The following is a 19215-nucleotide window of genomic DNA, read 5'->3' on the forward strand; positions in this document are numbered from 1 at the left end:
TTTAAAAGCTAGCCGGTATACATTCATACTTTATGTTAAAAGTTAACTAGTATACATTCATCACTTTGTTAAAAGCTACCGAGAACACATCTAGTACTGTATGTTAAAAGCTAGCTAAAATACATTTAGTACCTTATGTTAAAAGCTAGCGCATATACTGTATATTCAGTACTCTATATTAAGCTAGCTTGTATATATTCAGTATTTTACGTTAAAAGCTACCTAGCATACATTCAGTACTTTATGTTAAAAAGTTAGGTAGTATACATTCAGTAATTTATTTTAAACGCTGGTCAGTGTACATTCATACTTTATGATAAAAGCTAGCTGGTATATATATTCCGTACTATATTAATGTAGCTAATATACATGCAATGCAGTATGGTAAAAGCTAGCTAGTATACATGAATACTTTGTTAAAAAGCAAGCTGGTATACTTTCAGTACTTTAGGGTAAAAGCTAGCTGGTATATATATTCTGTACTATATTAAGATAGCTAGTATACATGCACTGCAATATGGTAAAAGCTAGCTAGTATGCATTAATACTTTGTTAAAAAGCTAGCTAGTATACTTTCAGTACTTTATGGTAAAAGCTAGCTAGTATGCATTAATACTTTGTTAAAAAGCTAGCTAGTATACTTTCTGTACTTTATGGTAAAAGCTAGCTAGTATACAGTAATACTTTGTTAAAAAGCTATCTAGTATACTTTCAGTAGGCTACTTTACGGTAAAAGCTAGCTGGTGTATATTCTGTACTAGTATGCATTCAGTACTTTATGATAAAAGCTAGCTAGTATACATTAATACTTTTTTTTAAAAAGCTAGCTAGTATACTTTCAGTACTTTATGGTAAAAGCAAGCTGGTATATATATTCCGTACTATATTAATATAGCTAGTACACATGCAGTGCAGTATGGTAAAAGCTAGCTAGTATACGTTAATACTTTCTTAAAAAGCAAGCTAGTATACTTTCAGTACTTTATGGTAAAAGCTAGCTGGTATATATATTCCGTACTATATTAATATAGCTAGTATACATGCAGTGCAGTATGGTAAAAGCTAGCTAGTATACATTAATACTTTGTTAAAAAGCAAGCTGGTATACTTTCAGTACTTTATGGTAAAAGCTAGCTGGTATATATATTCTGTACTATATTAAGATAGCTAGTATACATGCAGTGCAATATGGTAAAAGCTAGCTAGTATGCATTAATACTTTGTTAAAAAGCTAGCTAGTATACTTTCAGTACTTTATGGTAAAAGCTAGCTAGTATGCATTAATACTTTGTTAAAAAGCTAGCTAGTATACGTTCTGTACTTTATGGTAAAAGCTAGCTAGTATACAGTAATACTTTGTTAAAATGCTAGCTAGTATACTTTCAGTAGGCTACTTTATGGTAAAAGCTAGCTGGTGTATATTCTGTACTAGTATGCATTCAGTACTTTATGATAAAAGCTAGCTAGTATACGTTAATACTTTCTTAAAAAGCAAGCTAGTATACTTTCAGTACTTTATGGTAAAAGCTAGCTGGTATATATATTCCGTACTATATTAATATAGCTAGTACACATGCAGTGCAGTATGGTAAAAATTAGCTAGTATACGTTAATACTTTCTTAAAAAGCAAGCTAGTATACTTTCAGTACTTTATGGTAAAAGCTAGCTGGTATATATATTCCGTACTATATTAATATAGCTAGTATACATGCAGTGCAGTATGGTAAAAGCTAGCTTGTATACATTGAGAACTATATGTGAGTGTGACTACTTGACTTATTTCCTGCAACGCTGATTTGTGTCCGAGTCGTTCTTGCTCTGCCACTGAGGGCCCGGAAGGCGTTCTTGCTAGAAACTGTAAACATTCCCATCGGATTAATTACCCGACACCCCCTCCGCTGCCTCCTCCTCCTCCGTCCCGCGTCCGCCTGTCTGCCTCTCGTCACAGGAAGATTAACAGTAGATTGAACTTTGGTCCGCACGCGGGGTGCCTGCTCGGTCAAATCTCCTAAACAGCGAGAGAACGGGACAAAAAAAGGGTCAAATGAGGTACGTTAAAGCACGTTATTGGCGCTTTGGAAATGAGAATGGATACAAAAAAAAAGTGTCATGGCCAAGTTAATGGAGTTTGAGGTACAAAACCCAAAACCAGGGAAGTTGGCACGTTGTGTAAATGGTGAATAAAAACAGAATACAATGATTTGCAAATCCTTTTCAACTTATATTCAATTGAATAGACTGCAAAGACAAGATATTTAACGTTCGAACTGGTAAACGTTGTTATTTTTTGCAAATATTAGCTCATTTGGAATTTGATGCCTGCAACGTGTTTCAAAAAAGCTGGCACAAGTGGCAAAAAAGACTGAGAAAGTTGAGGAACTTATTTGGAACACCCCACAGGTGAACAGGCTGATTGGGAACAGGTGGGTGCCATGATTGGGTATAAAAGCAGCTTCCACGAAATGCTCAGTCGTTCATAAACAAGGACGGGGGCGAGGGTCACCACTTTGTGAACAAATGCGAGAGCAAATTGTTTAAGAACAACATTTCTCAACGAGCTATTGCAAGGAATTTAGGGATTTCACCATCTACGCTCCGTAATATCATCAAAAGGTTCAGAGAATCTGGGGAAATCACTGCATGGAAGCGACGATATTACGGACCTTCAAAAAGCGACATCAGTGTGTAAAGGATATCACCACAGTAACACTTTAGAAAACCACTGTCAGTAACTACAGTTGGTCGCTACATTTGTAAGGGCAAGTTAAAACTCTATTATGCAAAGCCAAAGCCATTTATCAACAACACCCAGAAACGCCGTCGGCTTCGCTGGGCCTGAGCTCATCTAAGATGGACTGATACAAAGTGGAAAAGTGTTCCGTGGTCTGACGAGTCCACATTTCAAATTGTTTTTGGAAACTGTGGACGTCGTGTCCTCCGGACCAAAGAGGAAAAGAACCATCCGGATTGTTATAGGCGCAAAGTTGAAAAGCCAGCATGTGTGATGGTATGGGGGTGTATTAGTGCCCGAGGAATGAGTTACTTACACATCTGTGAAGGCACCATTAATGCTGAAAGGTACATACAGGTTTTGGAGCAACATATGTTGCCATCCAAGCAAGGTTATCATGGACGCCCCTGCTTATTTCAGCAAGACAATGCCAAGCCACGTGTTACAACAGCGTGGCTTCATAGTAAAAGAGTGTGGGTAATATCATCAAAGGGTTCAGAGAATCTGGAGAAATCACTGCACGTAAGCAGCTAAGCCTGTGACCTTCCATCCCTCAGGCTGTACTGCATCAACAAGCGACATCAGTGTGTAAAGGATATCACCACATGGGCTCAGGAACACTTCAGAAACCCACTGTCAGTAACTACAGTTGGTCGCTACATCTGTAAGTGCAAGTTAAAACTCTCCTATGCAAGGCGAAAACCGTTTATCAACAACACCCAGAAACGCCGTCGGCTTCGCTGAGCCCGAACTCATCTAAGATGGACTGATGCAAAGTGGAAAAGTGTTCTGTGGTCTGACGAGTCCACATTTCAAATTGTTTTTGGAAACTGTGGACGTCGTGTCCTCCGGACCAAAGAGGAATAGAACCATCCCAATTGTTATAGGCGCAAAGTTCAAAAGCCAGCATGTGTGATGGTATGGGGGTGTATTAGTGCCCAAGACATGGGTAACTTACACATCTGTGAAGGCACCATTAATGCTGAAAGGTACATACAGGTTTCGGAGCAACATATGTTGCCATCCAAGCAAGGTTATCATGGACGCCCCTGCTTATTTCAGCAAGACAATGCCAAGCCACGTGTTACAACAGCGTGGCTTCATAGTAAAAGAGTGCGGGTACTAGACTGGCCTGCATGTAGTCCAGACCTGTCTCCCATTGAAAATGTGTGGCGCATTATGAAGCCTAAAATACCAGAACAGAGACTGTTGAACAACTTAAGCTGTACATCAAGCAAGAATGGGAAATAATTCCACTTGAAAAGCTTCAAAAATTGGTCTTCTCAGTTCCCAAACGTTTACTGAGTGTTGTTAAAAGGAAAGGCCATGTAACACAGTGGTAAAAACGCCCCTGTGCCAACTTTTTTGCAATGTGTCGCTGCCATTAAATTCTAAGTTAATGATTATTTGAAGAAAAAAAATGAAGTTTCTCAGTTGGAACATGAAATATCTTGTCTTTGCAGTCTATTCAATTGAATATAAGTTGAAAAGGATTTGCAAATCATTGTATTCTGTTTTTATTTTCGAGTTACACTTCACTGGTTTTGGGTTTTGTACGAACCGTGCTTCGGTTTTTGAAAACCGAACCATGGAAGAAGTGAGGTGTACCAAAACCAAGACAACAACACGAGTTCCCGACAAGATTTGCGAGAAAGAGCATCCGTGTGGTGTTTCTTTACCGAAGTGACACCGCCAACCAGTGGCCTGGCATGGAAATTTCTGATCAAACTGTACGAGGGGGTCTTACTGGGACGTAGGAGACCCTCTTGAGGAGAGGAAATCCAATTCCCAGCTGTTCGTCTTGTGGTCGCCAGCTATTGGAAGGATTAATTTCACGCTCCATGAGTCGGCTTTGCGCTCGCTTCATTTGACGCCTAACTCTCGCTGCCGAATTGATTTCGTTTGTTGACACGGATCCTCAGGAGGCGTCCGTTCTAATTTGTTGTGTTGGAACAATGCCGCGGGTCAAGGGTCAGCTAGTATACATTCAGTACTTTATGTTAAAAGCTGGTCAGTTCCATGATCGGTGGTCTAGATCAGTGGTTCTTAACCTGCGTTCGGTCGAATCTTAGGGGTTCGGTGAGTCGGCCTCAGGGGTTCGGTGGAGATCAAAACACACCTGACTCATCGTGTAAATAAAAACTTCTCCCTATCGGCGTATTACGGGGGGGTTATGGGTTTTTGTTTTGTTTTTGTTTGTTTTTTGTAATAAAGAAAGACAATCATGTGTGCTTACGGACTGTATCCCTGCAGACTGTATTGATTTATATTGCTATGTAATGTATATATTGTGTTTTATATGTTGATTTAATTGAAAAAAATAAATTAAAAAAAAAATATATATATATATACATACATATATATATATATATATATATTTTTTTTATTTTATTTAAATTTTTTATTTCTTGTGCGGCCGCGGCCTGGTACCAATCGGTCCACGGACCGGTTCCGGGCCGCGGCCCAGTGATTGGGGACCACTGGCTTATAACATGCAAATTTGTAACATATTGGCTCTTAAATAGTCATTATTAAGTACTTATTGATGCCTTATTCGGCATGGCCTTATTATAACCCCAACCCCCTAACCCTGGCCCTAACCCTAACCCTAACCAAATAACTCTAAATTAAAGGCCTACTGAAAGCCACTACTACCGACCACGCAGTCTGATAGTTTATATATCAATGATGAAATCTTAACATTGCAACACATGCCAGTACGGCCGGGTTAACTTATAAAGTGACATTTTAAAATTCCCGGGAAATATCCGGCTGAAACATCGCGGTATGATGACGTATGCTCGGACGAAGTCCGAGTAACGGAAGTTATGGTACCCCGTAGAATCCTATACAAAAAGCTCTGTTTTCATTTCATAATTCCACAGTATTCTGGACATCTTTTGCAATTTTTTTAATGAACAATGAAGGCTGCAAAGAAGACAGTTGTAGGTGGGATCGGTGTATTAGCAGCGGACTACAGCAACACAACCAGGAGGACTTTGTTGGAGCGCTAGCCGCGCTAGCCGCGCTAGCCGCGCTAGCCGCGCTAGCCGCCGACTTCACCTTGACTTCCTACGTCTCCGGGCCGCCAAACGCATCGGGTGAAGTCCTTCGTCCTTCGTCCTTCTGCCGATCGCTGGAACGCAGGTGAGCACGAGTGTTGATGAGCAAATGAGGGCTGGCTGGCGTAGGTGGAGAGCTAATGTTTTTAGCATAGCTCTGTGCAGTCCGGTTGCTAAGTTAGCTTCAATGGCGTCGTTAGCACAGCATTGTTAACCTTCGCCAGCCTGGAAAGCATTAACCGTGTATTTACATGTCCACGGTTTAATAGTATTGTTGATTTTCTATCTATACTTCCAGTCAGGGGTTTATTTCTTTTGTTTCTATATGCAGTTAAAGCAAGATGCTATCACGTTAGCTCATAGCTAAAGTATTTCGCCGATGTATTGTCGTGGAGATAAAAGGCACTGAATGTCCATTTGGCGTTCTGGACTCTCATTTTCAAGAGGATATAGTATCCCAGGTGGTTTAAAATACAAATCCGTGATCCACAATAGAAAAAGGAGAGTGTGGAATCCAATGAGCCAGCTTGTACCTAAGTTACGGTCAGAGCGAAAAAAGATACGTCCATCACTGCTTCTCAAGTCATTCACTGTAACGTTCCTCATCTACGAATTTTTCATCCTCGCTCAAATTAATGGGGTAATACTTTCTCGGTCCGAATCTCTCTCGCTCCATTGTAAACAACGGGGAATTGTGAGGAATACTAGCTCCTGTGACGTCACGCTACTTCCGGTACAGGCAAGGCTTTTTTTTATCAGCAAGCAAAAGTTGCGAACTTTATCGTCAATTTTCTCTACTAAATCCTTTCAGCAAAAATATGGCAATATCGCGAAATGATCAAGTATGACACATAGAATGGATCTGCTATTCCCGTTTAAATAAAAAATAATAATAATAATAATTTCAGTAGGCCTTTAAGTCTTTGTTACTTAGAATTTGTCCCCCATACTAAAGTGTTATCAAAAACATAACTTTGTCTTGAATTTGAAAAAAAACATTTTATTTTTCACTAACGAAGGGTTCGGTGAATGCGCATATGAAAGTGGTGGGGTTCGGTACCTCCAACAAGGTTAAGAACCACTGGTCTAGATCATGTTTTGTTTAGTTATGTTCTGTTTGTTTAAGACTCTACTAGTTCCTGTTTTTTCGCTCCCTTGTTTGGTCACCATGACTAACGATTAATTTCACTTGTCCTCATGTGAGTCACGCACCAGGCTCTAATCATGGCATTATTAATTAAGCCTGTTTTGCCAGTTAGGTGTGATTGGGCAAGTAACATTACTCTGTTCTTGCTCTTTTCAGGATAGTTCCATGCTCGTGTTCTTCTTCATAGTCCGTGCTGCCCTGCTCACGTCACAGTAAGTGTTGTTTGTTTTTCGTAGTTTACGTCAAAGTGATAGTTTTGTGTCCTTAGCCAAGTTGTGCCTCCGCTGTGAGCGCTTTTTGTTCGTAACCTTTTTTGAGTAGAAATTAAAAATGTTCCTACCTTCAAAAGCCATGACTGGTCTAGTCCGATTGCATCCCGGGGAAACAATCCTCGCAGAAAGCTGCGAAAAAGTCCACGTCTTGACAGTCAGTATACATCCATACTTGATGTCAAAACCTACCTAGAATACATTCAGTAGTTTATATTAAAAGCTACACTGCAAAAACTGAAATCTAAGTAAGATGAAATATCTCAAATAAGGGTGATATTTGCTTATTTTCTGTCTGATAAGATAATTCTTCTCACTAAGCAGATTTCATGTTAGAGTGTTTTACTTGTTTTAAGTGTTTTGGTCCTAAATGATCTCAGTAAGATATTACAGCTTGTTGCTGAGATTTGATGAGCTATATTGAGTAAAACATGCTTGAAACGAGAATATCAACTGTTGCAAAGCTGTGTCATCAACACTCACAAGTATACAACTACTTTTTTAAAGTAATCATTTCTTACTTTAAGCATGAACAAAAAAATCATGACTTTGACACAATTTTGTCTCGTAATCAAAACGGATGGACTTTGCTGTTTTATTTTCAATGAAACAATAGAAAATACGTACTCATAAAGAAGTAAAGTTGGCACAGTACAGTAAACTGACAGTTAATATTTCAATATTTAACATTTCTAACAATTTTGAACAGAAATAGTCCATGCACATTCAGATGAATTCTTCAAAATTACAATTAAAACATTTTTGGCCGGGGGCCGGGCTGTATATATATATATATATATATATATATATATATATATATATATATATATATATATATATATATATATATATATATATATATATATATATATATATATATATATGTATATATATATATATATATATATATATATATATATATATATATATATATATATGTATATATATATATGTATATTCCTCGCGCACTAATTCACTGAAAGAGCACGCACTTGGCGCGATGATGTCATGTTATCGATGGAAAAATGCATTTTTAGACCATACGATTTGCCTGAGCGGCTAGTAGAGAGTAACAAGCGGTTGCCTTGTTGCCTTTCCATTAAGAACAATAAACTAGTTTTTAGTATAAGTTTGCTGGTTTCAAGAAATGTAATGCCTAGTGCATAGCATTATGTCAAGATAATGGCACTAGCATTTACTTAATTTAAGAATATTTTTCAACATATTGAGCAAAAAGGTCTCTTTTTTTTTTCTACAAAGAAAAGTGCACTTATTAGTGAGAATATACTTATTTTAATGTATTTTGGGGTTTTGAGGTTAGCTAATTTCACTTAAGTCTTGACAAGCCAAATTTTCTTGTTCTATTGGCAGATAATTTCCTATGTTCAAATAAAATACCCCTAAATTTTGTAATTTTTTTTTCATGTTGTTGAACACTGACTTTTTGCAGTGTAGCTAGTATACATTCATACTTTATGTTAAAACCTAGCTAGTATACAATGTATACTAGCTAGCTTTTAACAAAGTATGAATGTATACTATACATTCATACTTTGTTAAAAGTATGAAAGTATGAAAGCTTCTAACATACTTTGTTAAAAGCTAGCTAGTATACATTCAGTATTGTATGTTAAAAGTTAGCTAATATACATTCATCGCGTTGATAAAAGCTACCTAGAATACATTTAGTACCGTATGTTAAAACCTAGTTAATATACATTTAGTACCTTACTTTAGAAGCTAGCTTGTATGTATTCAGTTCTGTATATTAAGCTAGCTTGTATATATTCAGTACTTTAGGTTAAAAGCTAACTAGTATACATTCATACTTTGTTAAAAGCTAACTAGTATACATTCAGTCATTTATGTTAAAAGTTAGCTGGTATACATTCATACTTTGTTAAAAGCTAGCTAGAATACATTAAGTTTTGTATATTAAAAGTTAGCTAGTATACATTCAGTTTTGTATATTAAAAGTTAGCTAGTATACATTCAGTTTTGTATGTTAAAAGTTTGCTAGTATACATTCATCACGTTGTTAAAAGCTACCGAGAATACATTTAGTACCGTATGTTAAAAGCTAGATAATATACATTTAGTACCTTACTTTACAAGCTAGCTCGTATGTACTCAGTACTTTAGGTTAAAAGCTAACTAGTATACATTCATACTTTGTTAAAAGCTAGCTAGTATACATTCATGCTATGTTAAAAGCTAGCTAGTATACATTCAGTCATACTTTATGTTAAAAGTTAGCTAATATACATTCACCACGTTGTTAAAAGTAGGGCCGCAACTAACGATTAATTTGATAATCGATTAATCTGTCGATTATTACTTCGATTAATCGATTAATAATCGGATAAAAGAGACAAACAAAATGTCTATCCTTTCCAGTATTTTATTGGGAAAAAAACAGCATACTGGCACCATACTTATTTTGATTATTGTTTCTCAGCTGTTTGTACATGTTGCAGTTTATAAATAACGGTTTATAAAAAAATTAAAAAAATAAATTAAAATGAAAAAATTTTAAAAAATAAAAACAATTGCCTCTGCGCATGCGCATAGCATAGATCCAACGAATCGATGACTAAATTAATCGCCAACTATTTTTATAATCGGTTTTAATCGATTCAATCGACTAGTTGTTGCAGCCCTAGTTAAAAGCTACCTAGAATACATTTAGTACCGTATGTTAAAACCTAGTTAATATACATTTAGTACCTTACTTTAGAAGCTAGCTTGTATGTATTCAGTACTGTATATTAAGCTAGCTTGTATATATTCAGTACATTAGGTTAAAAGCTAACTAGTATACATTCATACTTTTTTAAAAGCTAACTAGTATACATTCATACTTTTTAAAAAGCTAACTAGTATACATTCAGTCGTTTATGTTAAAAGCTAGCTAGTATACATTCAGTTTTGTATGTTAAAAGTTAGCTAGTATACATTCATCACGTTGTTAAAAGTTACCAAGAATACATTTAGTACCGTATGTTAAAAGCTAGCTAATATACATTTAGTATCTTACTTTAAAAGCTAGCTTGTATATATTCAGTACTTTATGTTAAAAGCTAACTAGTATGATTATACTTTGTTAAAAGCTAGCTAGTATACATTCAGTCATTTATGGTAAAAGTAGCTAGTATACATTCAGTACTGTATGTTAAAAGTTAAAAGTGATGTTTATACAAATATTTCTTAAATGTTAACTATCTGTATTTTGTAACGCCGTGGCATTTTTTATTTGTTTCCGGTGGGACAATTTAGTTAGATGCACAGGTACATCAGTTCCTGTTTTCGTCGAAAAGGACAGAGAAGGGAAGCAATCTGAGCAGCAATCTGTTCGCATCCTTAACACGAGACTGACAAATCAATGTCGTAAGTAGTGGTGGTGCATTAATCAGTTGTTTGTGTACAGATATCAGTCATTATTTCATGCAAATACTTTATAATTTATGTTTAAAAACCATGTTAAATAAAACGCTATGCTAATCGCAGGTTATGCTAATTCAGACTGCATTAAGTTATGTATGTCATGTTAAAAAGCCAACAGGCACTTTATTCTTTATTTTTTTCTGGCTTTGTTGACAGTTTTCACTCTGTGCCATGGTGAATGAACCCAGTAAAGTTCCGGACTCTACAGCGACGACTCATGTGTTCATCATGGATAGAGTTTAGCGTGATGTTTAGTCTCCAGTTCCCACACTGAGATGAGAACATAATAGTCAGGGTTACAATTGATTGATTGATTGAAACTTTTATTAGTAGATTGCACAGTACAGTACATATTCCGTACAATTGACCACTAAATGGTAACACCCGAATAAGCTTTTCAACTTGCCGGGATCCACGTAATCAATTCATGGTAACACGCTCTCTTCGGTCAATCACAATGCATCTCCACCGTCACATGACCTCCTGCATAAAATTATATTTATTTTTATTGTCTGTCTATCTATTTTTTGTTTTTGGTCCTCGTGCTCTCGCGCTACTTCCTGGAATTCCATTTAAACCCACTTCCTGGTTTCCGTGGCAGGGAAAAAAGTTATTTTCTGTAACCGTGATTAAAAAAAAAGCCATGAAGTGGAACTCACGGACATGCTCGTGTTATTGTTTCTATCTGTGTATTTTGTTTACTATATTAAGCACACCCCGAAATGAAATATTGCTCCTTTAATGAGATAATAGATCGCTAATTGATTAAAAGTAGTAATTTAACGGTAATAGTTTGCCGTGTTTTATTGGCACCGACCGAATCCCGCCGGTCCTACCTGGCATCGATTTACGCGAAAACACAACGGTGCCGTGCTACTTGGCAATCACCCCAGCAGCACTGAGAGCGTACTCGGCCAAACTACCTCGAGGTAATGTTGCAATTTTCATTGCCAACACAGCAATCGACTCAAAAAAAACGCTCAAAAGTACGTTTTTTTTCTCTCCAAAAAATGCGCTAGCTTGATGCTAAAATACATTGGGGATGGCGTGTTGCGGGTGGGAGAGTGCTCATGTCAGCAACCTGAGGGTTCCTGGTTCAATCCCCACCTTCTACCAATCAATCCGATCCACTTTATTTATATAGCACATTTAAACAACAAAAATGTTTCCAAAGTGCTGCACAAAAATATTAAAAACAATATTAGAAACTAGGGATGTCCGATAATGGCTTTTTGCCGATATCCGATATTCCGATATTGTCCAAGTCTTTAATTACCAATACCGATATCAACCGATACCGATATCAACCGATATATGCAGTCGTGGAATTAACACATTATTATGTCTAATTTGGACAACCAGGTATGGTGAAGATAAGGTACTTTTTAAAAAAATTAGTAAAATAAGATAAACAAATTAAAAACATTTTCTTGAATAAAAAAGAAAGTACAACAATATAAAAACAGTTACATAGAAACTAGTAATGAATGAAAATGAGTAAAATTAACTGTTAAAGGTTAGTACTATTAGTGGACCAGCAGCACGCACAATCATGTGTGCTTACGGACTGTATCCCTTGCAGACTGTATTGATATATATTGATATATAATGTAGGAACGAGATGGCGGGGGTCCACGCGACCTCTCCCCGGTCCCGGACGGCCGAGGACGCGCCATACACAGGATTTAGAGGCGCCTTTACACAAACATTTTCGTTATTCTCTTTCTCTTTGTCTTCAAAAAAGCCCGCCAAAAGGAAACCCAACCCATCCCCCAGCAACCCTACCTGGCCTCCTCCTCCCTCTCCCTCCCCTCCCCCTTTCTCTCCCTCCCCTCCCCCTTTCTCTCCCTCCCCCTTCACCTGGAGGACGATCAATATGCCTCTCTCTCCTCTCTCTCCTTGCTCTTCAACTGCAACAGCAATAATAACCAACAATTTTTCTGGTCAGTACCACAACACAGCGGACTCTGATGCTCTTTTTGGTTCCAGTGGACTACACATCATCCACCTTAATGTGAACAGCCTCTCTGGAGCCAAACTCGACCAAATCAGAGAAATGTTCCTCAACACGAAGGTAAAAATCTTGTGTTTCTCTGAAACCAAATTTGATCAAAGTATTTCTGACTCAGAGATAGAAATACAAAACTTTTCGGTTATCAGAAAGGATAGGAATAAACACGGTGGGGGCGTTTGTATGTATATTCACCAGGATATTAAATACATAACTCGCACTGATCTTAACCACAATAACCTGGAAGCTGTGTGGGCGGAAATCAAATTTAAAAATGCTAAGCCGGTACTAATAGGGACTGTTTATAGACCCCCTAATCAGAGTGATTTCTATGGGGCTTTGGAAGAATGCTTGGCGGGGACAGACAACATGGAGAAAATTATAACTGGGGATCTGAACACAGATATTCAACGCAAAGATGCGCCTGTCTTCAGATCCTTCAGCAAGTTTTGTAATCTGCACGGTCTTTCCCAGCTAATAGCGCTACCCACAAGGGTGTGTGATTCCACCCAATCAACCATAGATCTCATTCTCACTTCAGACCGGCCTAAAATAAAAAATAGTGGGGTCATGATCTGTGGTCTTAGCGACCACTATCTGACCTTCTGCACCCGTAAAATAGCTAAACCTAAAGCCAATGGCCACATAACAGCCCAATCCAGATCCCTCAAAAAATACTCCAATGACAATTTCAATTTAAAATTAGATGAGTGGGACTGGTCCCCTGTGCTCGCGAGCAACCTGGTCGATGTCGCTTGGGATCGCTTCAAAACGGCGTTCCTAAAGATACTAAATGACATGGCTCCCGTGAAAACAGTCAGGATCAAAGCCCGCTCGGAACCATGGATGAATCCGGACCTATTAGCTGCCATAAAAGACAGAGACAGGAAATACTCTGAATACCAAAAATGTAAAACAGAAGTAGATAAACAACCCAATAATATCAACCTCAAATTACTCCTTTCAACTCTCAAAAAGCAATGCAATAAATTAAGAAATAAGTCAACCAACCTGACTAAATCCTTAAAAAAAAATTACATTAATGACAAAATAGAGGAAAACACGAATAAGCCACGTGAGCTCTGGAAAATTCTCAACAACCAGCTTCCTGGTTGCAGCCAGAAACTTAAAACAAGACTCACCAACATCAGCATCAAGGAGGGTGACTCCCTCATTACAGACAAAATGGAGGTAGCTAGCAGACTTAACGCCTTTTTCACCAGCATAGCTGCAACTCTTGTCAACAAGCTGCCCCACCACTCTGGTCGCTTTGGTGTAGAACACATTAAAGCCTTCTACAGAAAGCTAGGAGTATCCAACAATGATTTCAAATTAGAAATGGTCACAGCTGATGAGGTGTTTAAAAAATTGAGCGCGCTCCACCCTAACAAGGCCACCGGCCTTGATAATATTCCCTCCAGATTCCTCAGGGACTCTGCCTCCATCATTGCCCCGATCATCACGCACATAATAAACCTATCAATTACACAAGGCCAAGTACCAAAAGATTTTAAGATAGCAAGAGTAACTCCCCTCTTTAAAAAAGGAAGCAAATTGGAACCTGGCAACTACCGACCTGTTTCTATTCTCAGCTCCATTTCGAAAGTAATGGAGAAAATAGTTTATGAACAGGTCGATAGTTACCTTGCCACTAATAAACTCATGTACAAATTCCAATCCGGCTTCAGAACTAACCACTCCACTGACACATGCCTTCTCTATCTGACCGACCACATCAAACATGAGGTGGACGCGGGCAGATACTGCGGCATGGTCATGCTGGACCTTCAGAAGGCCTTTGACACCGTTAACCACGCTATACTGTTGGATAAGCTCAGAGCAATCGGATTTAACAAAACCTCTTGGAGCTGGATGCAGTCTTACTTGGAGGGGAGGGAGCAGGTGGTAGAGGTGAACGGCACCGTGTCCCCCCCCCTCTCGGTGAGCTGTGGAGTCCCCCAAGGCAGTATATTGGGACCTTTACTGTTCCTAATATACATAAACGACATGTCATCGGCATGTGACTGTGAATTGTTTTTGTTTGCGGATGACTCTGCCCTGCTGGTATCCGGCAAGGACAAGTCACAGGTGGAGAAAATCCTCAGTGCTGAGCTCTGTAGAACCTGCACCTGGCTCGCTGACAACAAGCTATCCATCCACTTGGGTAAAACAGAATCCATCCTGTTTGGGTCCCACATCAAACTTAAGAGAGTCAATCACTTCACCATAAAAGTAGGTGACAGTGTCATCACCAGGAAAGATGAGGTCACCTACCTAGGTTCCATTCTAGAGGCTAACCTTTCCTGTGATAAAATGGCAACCAAGGTAATCAAAAAGGTTAACCAACGAACGAGATTTCTCTACAGAATTTCCTCTCTGGTCAACAAAAGCACCTTGAGGATTCTGGCGGGAACTCTCGTTCAACCCTTTTTCGATTACGCATGCACCTCCTGGTACCCTAGCACCTCCAAAACCCTCAAATCTAAACTCCAAACATCTCAGAACAAGCTAGTCAGGTTACTTCTAGACCTCCACCCCAGATCCCACCTCACTCCTACCCACTTCTCTAAAGTGGGCTGGCTCAAGGTGGAGGACAGAGTTAAACAACTTGCACTGAGCCTAGTCTATAAAATCCGCTACACCTCCCTGATACCGAAGTACATGTCAAACTACTTCCTTAACGTAAATGACCGCCATAACCACAACACCAGGGGGTGCTCCACTAACCACGTTAAACCCAGATTCCGAACTAACAAAGGTCTTAACTCATTCTCTTTCTATGCCACATCAATGTGGAATGCGCTCCCAACAGGTATAAAAGAAAGGGCATCTCTATCCTCCTTCAAAACCGCTATAAAAGTTCACCTCCAGGCAACTACAACCCTAAACTAACACCCTCCCCGGATTGCTAATAATCAAATGTAAACAATCAAATGCAGATTCTTTTTCTTATGCCTTCTGATCTCTCTCTCTCTCTCTCTCTCTCTCTCTCTCTATGTCCACTACTTGATGTCCATATCCCCAGCCCCCCTCCACACTCCTGATTGTAAATAATGTAAATAATTCAATGTGATTATCTTGTGTGATGACTGTATTATGATGATAGTATATATGATAGTATATATCTGTATCATGAATCAATTTAAGTGGACCCCGACTTAAACAAGTTGAAAAACTTATTCGGGTGTTACCATTTAGTGGTCAATTGTACGGAATATGTACTTCACTGTGCAACCTACTAATAAAAGTCTCAATCAATCAATCAAAGAACCAGAATATTAATAACAGAAAGAAACAACCCTTTTGTGTGAATGGGTGTAAATGGGGGAGGGAGTTTTTTTGGGTTGGTGCACTAATTGTAAGTGTATCTTGTGTTTTTTATGTTGATTTAATAAAAAAAAAAAAAAACCGATACCGATAATAAAAAAAACCGATACCGATAATTTCCGATATTACATTTTAACGCATATATCGGCAGGCCGATATTATCGGACAGCTCTATTAGAAACAATGTTCAAATATTATCCTTAGCTCCACCAATGACTGAATAAAAACAAAAAATAAATAAATATAAAACCAATTTAAAAACAATATAAAAATAAATATGATTCAAAACGATTTTAAAGGGAAAAACCAATTAAAACAGTAAATAGAAATCAAAGTTGATAAAAAACCACAGAGGACAACCTCGTCACGTCCGTTGTGTCCTTGAGCAAGACACTTCACCCTTGCTCCTGATGGATCGTGGTTAGGGCCTTGCATGGCAGCTCCTGCCATCAGTGTGTGAATGGGTGAATGTGGAAATAGTGTCAAAGCGCTTTGAGTACCTTGGAGGTAGAAAAGCGCTATACAAGTATAACCCATTTGCCATTCGCTGTTGACGAAGCCAATGTTGAAGATTATAACTTGCAATTTGAACTTAGTACTTAACATGATGCATTCAACCTTGGAAATGCCGATTTGGCACTTTTTAAAAGGGGTTTGTTCTATGTTTCGTTTTATGAGCATTCGCCCGTCATTTCCATGCGTTTATCTTCATGTGAGTCTTTTTGCAAGGTGATGAGCTCGTCACATGTCCGCACTGGTCATCATTAGCAACAATTACTTGCTTTTGATGAGTACATTTCATCCCGTGATGTCTCCAGTCATGCATTTTTGACTAACTGCTATAATTGTAAGCTCTAATGTGGACATGCTAGGGGTGTAACGGTACGTGTATTTGTATTAAACCATTTCGGTACGGGGGTTCCGGTTCGGTTCGGAGGTGTACCGAACGAGTTTCCACACGAACATATGAAGTAGCCACCTAAGCTAAAGTCTTAACAAGCTGCTCTGCTTTCTGCCTCTGTCTCAGCACCCAATATTGTCCCACCCACACAACCATCTGATTGGTTACAACCATAGCGGTAACAGCCAATCAGCAGTGCGTATTCAGAGCGGTAACAGCCAATCAGCAGTGCATATTCAGAGCGCATGGAGTCAGTGCTTCTGCGGTGGGGTTAGCAGATAGAGGTTTAGCTGGTAAGCATCAGGCAGCGGACTCTCCCCAAATTCAAATAAACACCTCCCAGTCAACTACTAGTAACATCACTATGAGCCCGTTGACCTTCTAGAAACAAACTGCAGCTCAGCTCGCTCGCAGTCCTGGCTTGAGGTGAAGGCTAATTAGCTTTTAGCGTAACGTTAGCTCATTTTGCGGTGTGTGTGTGTAATCATTAGTAATGTAGCAGCCTAGTTTTGAATGGCAGGGTCCCTGCTAGCACATGTTGATAAAAAATATACCATTTACATAATAAAAATCAACTACAGGCTTCCCAAATGCTGTAATAAATTAAGCACGATGAGTTGACTTGAAACTGTTTAATGTTGCACTTTTTATATGTAGAAGAAAAGTTTTGTCATTTTATTTAATCTGAGCAACAACTTGAGGCAGTTTAATGTTGATTAACGTGGGCAGAATTATTATAGTGTTCCCAATGTTAAAAGGATAAAGCCATTGTTTACAAATTTGGTAAATAAATAACCAAAACATTTATATTTTGTTGTTTTCTTACTGTACCGAAAATGAACCAAACCGTGACCTCTAAACAGGTGTGTACCGAACCGAAATGTTTGTGTACCGTTACACCCTTAGGACACGCCTAATGCTTTTGGAGGCTGAAGTGCTCTACAAGTATGACTCATTTACCATTTACCTGTTGACGAAGCCAATGTTGAAGATTATAACTTGCAATTTGAACTTGGTACTTAACATGATGCATTCAACCTTGGAAATGCCGATTTGGCACTTTCAAAAGGGGTTTGTTCTATGTTTGGTTCTATGAGCATTCGTTCGTCATCAGCAACAATTACTTGCTTTTGATGAGTACATGTCATCCCGTGATGTCTCCAGTCATGCCTTTTTGACTAACTGCTATAATTGTAAGCTCTAATGTGGACACGCCTATTGCTTTTGGAGGTTGTCCAAAGTTAAATGTTCTTCCGTTTCTTTGTTGTAAATCTAGAGCACTTTTCTTCTAGTGGAAACAAAACCAAAAAAAAAAAAGGGTCACTTCAGGGCCCCGTCGGCTTGCAGAGCAATTAGTCTACTTGCATTGGTAAGGAAGTAGGACATCATGTTCTCACTGTACTTGTCTGAGCGTACAATGATGACTTCCTGCTGGGGTTTTGGTCAATCGATGACTTCTCTGGTGTGTTCGTGGGATAAAGAAGGCCAGTTCGTAGAGCACAACTCATACGCAGGGCAGTTCAATAAAAATAAAACATTAATTAATTGAGTTCTAAGTAAAGAGTGTAGATAAAATCAGTCCGGATTTGATCGTTGTCACAGTTGAGGCTTTGTGTCACATCTTCCAGGTTTTAGCTGCATAAAACTGAAACCCTGTTTCTGGGGCACCCTAGGAAACCGTTCTCAGAGGTTCTCCGAGCTCCGAGATGCTTGATATGACTCTGGTACGTTAGGGATGTACAAAGCCGTTTTAAAGTCTGTTCTCTGAGTGACAGGAAACCAGCGCGGTGACCTCAGCGCTGGACTAATATGGTTGTAATTCCTGGTTCTAGCCAGGACTCGAGCAGCAGCATTCTAGATGTATTATGTATTTAAAGCCCGTTCAGAGAGCCCAGTGAGAAGGCTGTTACAGTAGTCTGGCTTGCTGGTGACAAAGATATGGATTAGTGTCTCTAAGTCTGATTTAGACATTATTCCTTTAATTTTAGCAATATTTTGCAAGTGGTAAACAGCTGCTGATGGTATTGACCAAATAGCTGAGTGTATTTATTACCCCTTAGATGTCTAATTATCATTTTTAGTGAGAGGGTCTCAAGATGACTGATAACACTTTCTCTTTGCTTCTGTGGGTCACAGACAATTATTGCGATTTTGTCTGAGTTCAGCTGTTGAAATTTATTTTGCATCCACACACTGATCCGTTCAATTCCGTGACAAGGTTGTGGTGATAGACACACTAGAGCCACCGAATGGCACAGTAGGATCAGGTGTGTGTGTGACTGCTCTAGTACTATAAGGTGCATCCAAAAATTGTTCACAGCG

General features: G+C 38.7%; 1 protein-coding gene across 7 annotated transcripts in view; it reads left to right on the forward strand.

The window, feature by feature from the left end:
- LOC133654925 (carbohydrate sulfotransferase 15-like) overlaps positions 1-19215 on the forward strand; it is a 106148-nt gene that overhangs the window by 33675 nt on the left and 53258 nt on the right. For 2 of the 7 annotated variants that reach the window (XM_062054795.1, XM_062054799.1), the window contains exon 2: positions 7098-7153. The exons of 1 other annotated variant lie outside the window; for it this stretch is intronic. The gene's annotated coding sequence lies outside the window, so the exon portion shown is untranslated. Of the gene's footprint in view, positions 1-1968; positions 2051-5853; positions 5880-7097; positions 7154-10459; positions 10598-12643; positions 12729-19215 lie in introns of those variants that run through there. 4 more of the 7 variants (XM_062054797.1, XM_062054798.1, XM_062054794.1 and 1 more) reach the window with 4 other exon arrangements.

Source organism: Entelurus aequoreus, linkage group LG08, assembly GCF_033978785.1.
Source record: "Entelurus aequoreus isolate RoL-2023_Sb linkage group LG08, RoL_Eaeq_v1.1, whole genome shotgun sequence".
Taxonomy (NCBI): Eukaryota; Metazoa; Chordata; class Actinopteri; order Syngnathiformes; family Syngnathidae; genus Entelurus; species Entelurus aequoreus.